General features: G+C 48.4%; 1 long non-coding RNA gene across 1 annotated transcript; it reads right to left on the minus strand.

The window, feature by feature from the left end:
- Positions 1–2456: 2456 nt before the first annotated feature.
- On the minus strand, positions 2457–4621 carry LOC112188971. The gene is made up of 4 exons (XR_002931660.2): positions 4429–4621; positions 4282–4344; positions 3348–3430; positions 2457–3270 (listed from the first exon to the last, which is right to left on the minus strand). It is a non-coding gene; the product is annotated as an uncharacterized LOC112188971 (long non-coding RNA).
- Positions 4622–11456: the final 6835 nt, after the last annotated feature.

The following is an 11456-nucleotide window of genomic DNA, read 5'->3' on the forward strand; positions in this document are numbered from 1 at the left end:
ACATCTGGGTTGATAGAGTGCGGGGCAGGGAGTGCCTGCAGAGGAGCAGCAGGTTTAGGGGATTGCAAGCGATCAACTGTGTTGGTCCAACTGAATAGTAGAGAGATGGAGGTGGTGACTGGACATTGGTGGGTGTGCGACAGTGGCAAGGGGAAGTCGGTGGAAGCTGTATTAGGTATGTGCCGGGGTAATGCTGGTCTTAGTGGCAGAGGGTGGAGGGTGGTGGTCAGGCGATTCTGATGGCAGAGGGCTGTTGATGGTAAGTCGGCAATGGCGGGGATGAGGATGGGTGGGCTCGGTTTTAATTTGGTTTTGTTTTGTTAGTAATAAATCATTTCCAAGGTATGTTAGGTATTAGCGGTTGGTTTGGGCGCATTGCAGGTTGTGGCAAAGACAATCTTCTCTTTGGCCGTTTGGAGGGTCGTTCATGTTCTGGAGTTGGGTCAGCAGCGATGGTGAAAAAGTTTGGCTGTGGCATAGACAATCATCCTTGGCCTTCTAGTGGGTTGGCCCTGTCTGGTTTCGGGTCCGAGGCGATGGCGATTTGGAGCAGTAGTGGATTGACGGTGTTGACATTAAGGTGGTGACAGTGTTGGGTTTACTTTAGTCCCAGGTCTGACGACCCAGCAATTCACTTTGGTCGGGTTCGAAGTCACAACGAGTGTAGGCTTGGTCGATCAAGGGTAGGTCCGGTGGACCCTGGGTGGCGAGTTAGTGTTGACAAAGTTGAATGTCAAGGATTCACTGTTCCTGTGCATGTTGTCTTTGCCATATAGTTGTTGTGCAAGTTTTCTCTTAGTCTTGTTTAAGTTTGTAGTTGTCATTTTGTGAAACGCGATGGCACCAAAATTGCTCACCGTATGGCAAAATGGCTTTTTTAGAGTCAGGGCCTTTTGGGTCTTTCAGTCAGTCTTTATAGAGTATTAGAGTTCCAGTGTGAAGTCTAGTAGCTATTTTTATGTTAGAGATGTTGCCCAAAACTCGTTGTAACAAGTTCATTATTAATGAAGTTCTTCTTTGATAAAAAAAAAAAAAAACTTAAAATAGGAGCATATAAAGAAAAATCCGACTATTCTTAATTTCTGCACCCTACAATGCACATAATGTATCTTCCATCTCTTTAAATGGCAGACACTAAAATTTTGTCACACAATACAGTCCACAGAAGTAGAATGATGGAGGCTGTTAATGCTCAAAGTCCGGCGGTAGCCGAACTTTCAATTAACGCGGGTCCGGTGGGCGGACCGCTACTCTGAGGACTTGATGATCTTCGCTAGCTCTCAAATGAAAGACAGGGTCAGAGGGAGACCGCGTTGGGCGGTCTTCACTTCTCCGATGCCTAAGTTAGTCGATGCATATAGACGGCTTAACAATAAATGAGTAGTCAATACGTAATTAATGAGGAGAGAGAAGAGAACTTTTTATAGATGAGAAGAAGGCTGATCTCCTCCTTGTTTTCGATGTGCGGCTGATGTGCTTCGATTCCCAGTGTTAGGAGCTTCTGAGGCCCTCTTGGCATGGCGCGCGGCGGCGCGTTGGCAGTGATCTGGGGGCGATTCGAGGCTCAGGCGGTAGCTCGCCTGGCTGTGTATTTGTAGGTCACTCCTTTGGCGGGAGTCTGTACCTCTGGCGGTACTATGAGCATAGCTCATTATAGCTAATTATGCTTGCAAATGCACATAAGTAGGTACAAGTCCCCCAAGTCCTTAGTCAAGGAGGGCAATCTTGGTTGGGGAGTTGCTCAGCGGTTTGAAGCGTTACCTTCCGCTAGACTTGCAACAGCATAATTAGCGTCAGTGCGTTGTCAGCCATGGATTTACTGAGCAAACGCTTTATACCCTTTCGGGTGGACCCCTGCTAGGCCCCCCAGGGAGTCCCCCGCTCCCCGGCTAAGATGGACCTCTGGATGGTCGGTAAATTGTTTGTTGAGGGGGAGCTGCACGGAGCAGAGGGTGTTGGGTAGCGAGCCCAATCTTTAGTACCCAAGTGATTGGGGTCAACGTGCCTGATCAGGGCCGTCGTAGACTGTTAACAAGTCCCCGTGCCCCGGAGGGACGTAATCTGCCGTAACGCCGCGTGGCGGTCGTCGACAGAATGAGGCGTTGCCTCGGGAGCCGCAGCTGGCGGAAATCCCCCCGCTGGTAGTAAGCAGGAAGCAACGTCGCGGGGACGTGCTTTGCGGTATCTTAGTGAGTGGTGTTGTGCTCAGCAAAATACGCAGTTTGCAAGATGGGAAGGTGTTGAGATATAAAAAAAAGCAGTTGTGATCAACTGTTGAACTAAAAAAAAGGAGGTTGGTTGCTGCATATATATTTGGTTGCCGTAGAAAAGAAAAAAAGAAATACATTTGCAATGAATTACATTCAAAATCCCACATGGATAGGTTTGTATATGTTGTTACAGCCTTGACTATTTCAAACGGAAAATAGGCCATTCAAAATGAAGTAAAAGAGATATGCTGACAGTCAAAGTTTACTAGCTTTGAAAAAGACTTCAAACGTGAAGCAAACTCGGGATTGTTGCTGGTCAAAATACAAGATAAGCTTGTTATCCAAAATTCAAAGTTTGTCATTCAAATTTCAAAGTTACAAGTCCTGCGGAAGGCAAAGTTATCTGAGGAGCAGCTATACTATTATAAAAGGACAATAACATGGAAAGAAATACACACAGAGACACACACGGAGAGAGAGAGTAGAAAAAAATCATCAAGCAAGAAGCTAAAGTTCTGCCAAAATCAAAGCAGATCCGGCAACCATTCAAGCTCCAAAGACGACGCTCAGGTATACTACGCATCCTTGCTGTACCCAGAGAGAAATACATCGTCCGGAATGCTTGCTGTCAACAAAAGATAGGCTGTTCATGAACAACCTTCTTTCTTTTGTTGAGTCTCTCTTAAGTTATCAAGAAATACATGGTCGTTCATGAACGGCCAACTTCATGGTGATTTTCTCCTCCGTTGAGACATATATGGTCGTTCATGAACGGCCGGAGTCTCAACGCACTTAGCTGCTGCAATTCCTAGCACAGGAACATAAAGTCGTTCATGAACGGCAAGTTCCGACGCTAAAAAAGAAGAAAAAGAACAGTCTGCACAAAATGCCATCTTCGCTCCCTGCAAATTCAGCAATCCCCTGCTTCTGCCTTTCTTCTTCCACCACTTTCAAAACCAGAAATACAAACACTAAACTCCTACCAAGCTAAACACCAACCGTAACAAGCAAATCAATAAGAGCCTCACCCTTAATCTTTGGTTCCGATCTTCTCTGCAGCCTGCAAACAGAAGGGAGTTTAGAGGAATTTAAAGTCGTAGGCTCAGAATGACATTCGCTCAAAGATTTTAGACTCACTGTGTCAACTAAACAAGTCGATCTGCCCCTTGAATACAGAGGCAGTGGTGAAGTGAAATTGAGCAGTAGCGAAGCAACCGAGTCTGCACACCAAATAAAAAAAAACATTTGTTAATTAATTGAACTTCTTTCTTTGTCCACGAAAGTAGTAATTTAGTTAACAAACAAGACAAAAGAGGCAAGCTTGATTATAAAGCTGGTATGCGGTGGTGAAGCGGTGCTGTGGTAGCAGGTCCAGTTAATTGGTTAGCAATATTGACGTGGTGATGTGTACAGCAAGCGAATAACAAGATGGGGCTAATCTCATTTTTTTTTACGTATAGAGACAAATGAAGGCATGTTTAATTAATTGGTCTCTTTAAAGCTATGAGTGATCAGTAGGAAGACCACTTGAAGTCAAGACATAAATTGTTTGAATATGCATTAGCTAGAAGACAAATGATGGCAAACTTTAATTATATGCTACTTTGAAACCGTGGATGCAAGCTAGGAGCAAACATAACTTAATTGTTTTTCTTTGTTTCTGGAATCATGCTAACAAAAAGCCAAAAACATGGCTTCATTTATTCAAGCTTGAATTTGCTTTATGTCATAAGCAAAGAAGACAAAGGCTGCCAAATATAAGTTTGATGGGTGAAGCGGTAGTGAATGGTGGTGACGATCAAAGTAGGACATGGTGGCAACGATCAAACACAAATGCAGCAAGGTCAATCTTCGAAGCGGTGATGTACAAAAGGTGATTGCCATCAAAAGAAAAAAGAGTACAAGAATCAATGCTATTGGTATCGAATACAACTCAGGAATACAATGCTTAACCGTGCTTGTCTTTCAATCAAGAAGAAGACAAAAACATGGTTTATGTTGCGGTGGTGCATGGTCAACAAGAAAGTAAAACAACAAGCGATTGCTTGAATGGGCACAGAGGCAGTCGTACCAGATTGAGAAGTCAACCCAGTTTTGCTTTTGCATGCAAATCAAGATCGGCCAAGCTTTGAACCTACAGCAGCAAAAGACATTGGGGATTTTGTCAGTATTCTATCGAAGACCAGTGAGAAGAGATGGGGAAGGTTAGGAGTCTTACCCAGTTCGAGTCTCTGTTGAACACTGTAGAATCAAGATGATCAGTTCCCTATTTGTATGGAGTCGGACATCAAGGCTCCTTCTCCAGGTCGGATTAAAGTAGCTAGTGCCCATCTCCAATTCGATTTCTAGCTCAAGCATATGATCACGCCTGGTTTCTCTCAGCCTTATCAAATCGATTTGGACGAGGACAAGGAGCTGTTGCGTGGCCTGAAGCCGTTCTTTAGGATACACAGATTGGGCTCCTTTTATTGGGCTGGAGTTTCAGACTTGTGGGAGACCCACCGGGTTTAAAATTGGGGGTGGACATAAAAAGGATGGGTGTCATATTGCTGAATTGCGGAAGCCCATTCTCGAACAGTTTATCCTGATGTTTGGGCCCAGCTAAATTTGTTATCAACAACACAAAAGCCCATTCACACGGCCCAGTAAAATATTCAACAGATCGGGGTGCCCAAATTAAATTCCTGCGTCTGCAGAAGAAATATATTCGACGGATTCAAAAAATATATATACATGTGTACATCTGTCGACACAAAAATTCTCCCAACACCAGAAATACAAATTCAAGAACTACAACGGTTTGATCCCTTTATAGGGTATGTAGGCAATCTAGCGACCCACTAGATGCAACCGCAAGTCCAAACAAAATTTCTGACTCCCTGGTTCATCCAACCCGAATCCCTGACCTCATCAGTCAAATTCTGCCAAACACCAGAAAACGTCATAGCATTTCCAAACAAATCCAAAACAAATCGAATCCCTGGTTCATTCACACCAAATTCGTCCAAACACTATTCCTATTCCAAAAAGCCATACCCTCCAATGGGTCATTCACCCATTGGAAATCTTGAACTACGAATGGCTTGATCCCTCTCCCAGGGTACGTAGGCAACCCATTCAGACATCCGGGTGCAGCCATAAAAATAAACAAACACACACATCCCTACAATTGGTTTCTTCATAATAGGAATCAAAGGGTGTTTCCTTGTAATGGGGATTGTAATTAAAAGACACATTCTGTCTTGAATCGGTCGAACCCGAATTAATTAAAACTCTATTCTTTTAATGAATACAAGTGAAATTATGTTGGGTGACATTTACGCTCACCGTGTGCAATTTTTGTTCAACAGAAGGGAGTTTCGCCTAAGGTATGTCGGGTGGCGGAAGCTGCCTCACTTGCAGGGTGATAAGGGAGAAGTTCTGCTAGCGGAGTTTCGCTTAGTGGAGACTTCATCCCTTGGAAGGTGACAAGGGAGAAGTTCCGCTATAGGAGTTTTGCTTAGCGTAGACTTCGTCCCTTGGAAGGTGACAAGGGAGAAGTTCCGCTAGTAGAGTTTTGCTTAGCGGAGACTTCGTCCCTTGGAAAATGACAAGGGAGAAGTTCCGCTAGCAGAGTTGCGCTTAGCGGAGACTTCGTCCATTGGAAGGTGACAAGGGAGAAGTTCCGCTAGCGGAGTTGCGCTTAGCGGAGACTTCGTCCCTTGGAAGGTGACAAGGGAGAAGTTCCGCTAGCGGAGTTGCGCTTAGTGGAGACTTCGTCCCTTGGAAGGTGACAAGGGAGAAGTTCCGCTAGCGCAGTTTCGCTTAGCGGAGACTTCGTCCCTTGGAAGGTGACAAGGGAGAAGTTCCGCTAGCGGAGTTTCGCTTAGCGGAGACTTCGTCCCTTTGGTGATCTTTCCTTCTGCCAGTTATTTCCATTAGAAGCTTCGTCTGAAGGTGGTCGATACGTGGCTGGCTTCTAAAGGGTTAGCTTGTGGAGGCGTGTCTCCTCAGGCTGCCCGTCTTCTCGCCATTAATGCAAGTAATTATGGATTTTGTAACCGAGGCGTCGCCTCGGTTAATCCGGAGAGTAAGTGCAGACGTGGGACACGTGTACGGCTGGTGCATAATGTCGTTTTTTAGCGGACGGCCTAGAATTCTTTGATGTTGACATAAAAAAGGGGGGGGGGGAATTTAGCGAGATTTGACACTTTTGCGAAAACTTCAAACCGGAGTCGTTGTCTTCAAGCTCTGTTCGTCTGCGATTTGTGAAGAAGACTATCACGATTCTGTGGAGTTATCGAACTTGGGGGGACGAAATCTTCACCGGTGAAGACAGGCGCTCTCGATCGGACCAGAGTTTGTGTTGAGGTTGGTATCTCGAATCCCACTCCTGTTTCATTGGATCTGTGTTGTTTACTGCCAGTTTCTGGGTTTTGCTGTTTTTGTTTTGGGGTATGATATGTTCTCCCCTGGTGTGTTCCGAGTGTGTAAAGTGAAGTTTGGGGGTAGGTTTACGGTGTTTGGCAGAGAGTTGGTGTTTAGGGATTTGGTAGATGGTCGAATCTGGGTTGAGTGTGCGTTTTGTTCCTGTTTTGGAATTTTCTGGGTACTTGTTGTTGATGTTCTTTGATGCAACTGACACAGGGATAGGTTAGATTTTGTGTGAATTGACTGATTTGGGTTTTAGGGTTTGGGATGGCTAACGTCGTAGAAATTTCAAGCAGTGAGGACTCCGGGTCTAACGTGTCGTTCAGCGTGGCGGATAGAATTTTTATTGACTCGTTGCGTCCGTCTGCCCCTGCAGGAACCTCACTGCCAGAACCGCTAGAGATCGAGCCGCTACAAACCATACCCGGGGAAGTAGCAATGGGCCGTGCTTCTCGTCCAGAGAGTTCTAGGGCGGGGGAGGCTGTCGCTGCCCGAAATAGGCGTGAGGAGCGGTTGGCGAGTAATAATGCTGCTAGCTGCTCCGCTGACGGGGGAGAGTTGGATGGGGAGGATACTGAGTCAGCGTGGGTCCTCCGTGACGGCACACCTGTCGACGAAGCAGGAGGGCCGATGACCGTTGCTGCCGTCAACCGGTTGAAGTGGATATTTCGGTTGCCAGGTGTAGTGAAGTTGCGCCCTCCGACGTCGGATGAAAAGGCTTCGATCTTGCCAGCGGGGCATGCCACCGTGCACGAGGCGATCTTCCGCCAAGGAGTGTCGTTTCCACTATTGCCAAATCTCCAAATTCTGGTGTGCGAGTTTGGCCTTGCGTTTGGGCAGATTTGTCCCAACATGTGGCGTTTGATGATGGCGCTGAACTCTTTATGGCACTTGTCTGGTTGTGAGGGGCCAACTGTGGCGGAGGTGTTACACTTCTACGAGCTAGTGTACGTGAAGCGCCAAGGTTGCCGAGGGCAGGTGAACTTGAGTCGCCGCTAGGGGGCGCCCAAGCTTGTTGAGAATATGAAGGATTCCATGTCCTATTGGCGGGGTACCTTCTGTGTTGCCACGGCGGGGTGGGAATACCAAGCGGGATCCAATGAGGGGGAACCGACGTTTAGGATTAAGTCGGAGTTTCAGCCTATCCGAGGTTGTGTCGGTCTCTGCTGACCAAAGTTGGTGATTTTTATTGTGAGTCCTTGTAGTTTGTACTAAAGGTTACTTCACGTTTTTTTTTTTTTTTTTGTAGCGGGCCTGTGCTATAACCTGACTCGTGACGAAGAGTGTCGCGTGGCACGTATCAGAGGCTGTTGGCGGAATCACAATCTTCTGGACCTTCGCCTTCTCACTGGTTGGGAGTTGTTGGTTGATCAACAATTGACTCGTGCCGTTGGTAAGTAGTTTCCGCCACAGTATGCCTTAGTTAAGTTTGCCCCAGGCTAAGTCGTTGTTTTTTTTCTAGAAACTCCGCCGGGTAACAAAGTGAGCCGGGACGCCTTTGCTAAAGCCATGGATCGTGCTGAGATCGATGATTTTTTGGCGAGCATGTACTCCTCCGGGCTGGCGGCTCAGCAGACGGTTGTTGATCCGGAAACACTGGCGCTAAGTCAGTCCGAGGTTCCCATGGTGCTACCTATGCCGCACCACTCTCATCTTGGTAGCGACGGCTCGCCCGTCGTTCAGGCGGGGACTGGTACGGCTAGTGGGGCTGTGCTACTGAAAGAGAGGGCGCCTGCCACCCTGCGTGGGGCACACAAGGAGAAAGCGGTGCGGCCGGCGGAGACCGTCACCATTGCGGGGTTGGAGCCGCCGCTGAGGGGATCAAGGCCTGCTCCCACTGGAAGCACACGGGTGCTTCAGCGAAAGCGCCGTCAAAATGACTCTGGCGGGGAAGAGGAGGATGATGTGGAAACCATTGGGGCCAGCCAGCAGAAGAGGGCACGACAGGCTCCGCTTAAGGCTCCCGTGGATGCGGAGAGAGAGGGGCCCGCGAGCGACCTGGACTCTTTCGCCGCGTACACAGAGTTCTTGAATGTTGGTGAGCGGGATTTTCTTTACCACCTCTGCGAGCGGCTTGGGTTCGGCGGCCTGGAGGGGATTGTACGCTCAACCGCCGTTGACCAATCGCCCTTCAGCACGGCCTTTGGGCATCTCTCTGTTGGACTGCACGAGATGTTCTTGGTGGCGTCGAAACAGCCTCGGGTCGAGCGGGAGCTCAGGGAGGAGGTGACGGGTCTTCAGAGGGAGCTGGGGGCGGCCCAGGACAGGCTGGCGGACGTGGAGCCGCGCCTGACCAAGGCTAACTGTGACGCAGCAGATGCCCGTGGCAAGTTGGCCGTCGCCGTTGAGCGAGACCTGGAGCTGAATAATCATGTCTCCAAGCTGGAGCAAGATGTGTCCCTGCTGCAAGATCGGGTGGCTGCCAAGGATAAGGAGGTTGAGATCCTTCAGCGGGAGTCTGCCGCCAGACTGGCTGAGGTGAAGAGTTTGGAGGGTGAAGTCGCTCGCCTGGGAGCTGAGGGAAGTTGTACTGCGGCTGCCGCTGTGGAGGCATTCAAGCAGTCGACGGAATATGAGAAGGCGCTGACTGAGGCGGCGAAGGCTGGTGTCGTTGCCAACGTAGAGATGTTGAGGCAGAAAGGCGCCATTGATTGGGCGAAGACGTCCATGCTTGCCGTGCCGCCAGCTAAGAATACTCCGCCGGCAAAGGGTACGGCCCCCTCTCAGGTTGACTGTGCTTGCTCGGGTAGTGGGGTAAGCAGCGCGCGTCCGGCGGATGGTTCGCAGCTGACCCCTCCTCCCACTCAGTCGGAGGTGTCTCGTGCTGGATTTCTGGCTGCCCATACCCGGGCGGATGGCACTATAGAGACTCCCAGTCCCACCGCTCGAGGGTCTGACCAAACAAGCCGCCTACATCCGCCGCCGCATGCCGAAGGTGAAGACGCTGATGGCAGTCGTGCCAACCTTTGATGTTGATGTTGAGTTCCCCCTTGTTTGTAGCCGCTGAGGCGTAAATTTTTTTTTCTTTTTTTTTGTAATGAATATTTTTTGGGTGGGGAGTCCCAGCCCTACGTATATGAAGTGACATTTGGAAATTTTGTTGTCATGATATGCTTGTACCGTTAGAGTCTTGACTTGAGTTTTCTTTTGTCAATCAATGAAACATTAAAGGAATTAAGATTGGTCCAAATGCACGATGTAGCGAACGTGGTCCGCTGACTATTGCTGGCGTTACCAGTTGCTCTCAGTGCCAGACTTGGTAACAATGGTTTGAATAATTCCTCGTTTCATTGATAGCTGACTGATCAGCGTTTTACAAAAGTGGGGTAGTACCCGTTGGGTAGCTTCTCTTAGCTAAATGTTGAACAAAAATTTAGCTAAGTCGAGATGCTCTTGGGTAGCGGCATGACTATTTGTAGTAATACCGAAGGTGTTCGGTATTCCAAGGGCGGGTCGTTGTGACGCCAGCCTTGTCCATTAAGTAGAAAGTGCCGGGGCTAACGACTTCCATAATTTTGTATGGTCCTTCCCAAGTTAGGCGGAGTTTTGTTGGCGGTGGAATTACTTACTTCATTACCCAGTCCCCCAATTGGAGGTTCCGGGCTTTGACCCTGGTGTTGTAGAAACGCGATATCCGCTGCTTGTTTTGCAGATTGTGCAAATGGGCTTTGTGTCGTCTTTCCTCTAGGAGGTCTTTGTCAAGGTTGATGCCATCGCTATTGGTTTCTGGGTAGTAGCCTTCGACCCTAGCTGTAGGTTGGGTTACCTCGACAGGTAGGACAGCCTCAGTTCCGAACATCATACAAAAAGGAGTTTCGCCAGTGGCAGAAGTTGGGGTCGTCCTGATGGCCCATAGAACTTCCGGAAGCTTCTTCGCCCATAAACCCTTGGCGTTGTCGAGTTTCTTTTTTAGCAGCTTCTTGATTATCTTGTTTGCTGCTTCGACTTGGCCGTTGGTTTGGGGGTGAGCGACAGATGCAAACCTCATTTTGGTGCCAAGGTTGGCGGCGAAAGATATGAGCTCCTTATTGTTGAACTGTGTGCCATTGTCTATAATGATTGTATGTGGGACACCATAGCGGCAGTAGATGTTCTTCCAGAGGAAGTGAATTACCTTGGCTGTAGTTATTGCCGTCAGTGGCTCTGCCTCTATCCACTTGCTGTTGTAGTCGATAGCAACAATGATGTATTTGAACTGGCCTTTGGCGGTTTGGAATTTTCCCATCAAGTCCAGGCCCCACGTTGAGTGAACCCATGGACCGATGATGATTGACAGTGGTTCCGCCAGTGCATGTGGGAGGCCAGCATATTGTTGCCATTTGTGGCAAGATCTCGATATCCGTCGGGCGTCATCACCGAGTGTAGGCCAAAAGTAGCCTTGTCGCATTGTGCGATTGGCCAAGGATCTGGCGCCCGAGTGGTTTCCGCATTCTCCGTAGTGTATCATTGCCAGCACGACCTTTCCCTCTTCTGGGGTTAAACAATGGAGGTTGGGGTGGGTGAATCCCTGTCGGTAAAGCTTGCCATTTTGGATGTTGTACCGGGTTGCCCTCCACTTGAGCTGTTGCGCTTTGACTTTGTCCTCTGGCAATGTCCCGTTGCGCTTGTACTCGATAATCTCGTCCATCCAGCTGGGATTGACCTCAATGTTGAAGATCTCCGCCAGGGTTTTTGTAATACTGGGCCTGTCAAGACACTCAACTCTTGTGTCTGCTGGACTTTGATGTGGCTGAGCGGTTGCCAGTCTTGCCAGTGAATCAGCCTTGGCGTTCTTTTCCCTGGGGATTTGTGTGATGGTGTGAAATTTGAATTTTTTGAGCAGTGTCTTGGCGTACC

Source organism: Rosa chinensis, chromosome 2 (genome assembly GCF_002994745.2).
Source record: "Rosa chinensis cultivar Old Blush chromosome 2, RchiOBHm-V2, whole genome shotgun sequence".
NCBI classification, from domain to species: domain Eukaryota; kingdom Viridiplantae; phylum Streptophyta; class Magnoliopsida; order Rosales; family Rosaceae; genus Rosa; species Rosa chinensis.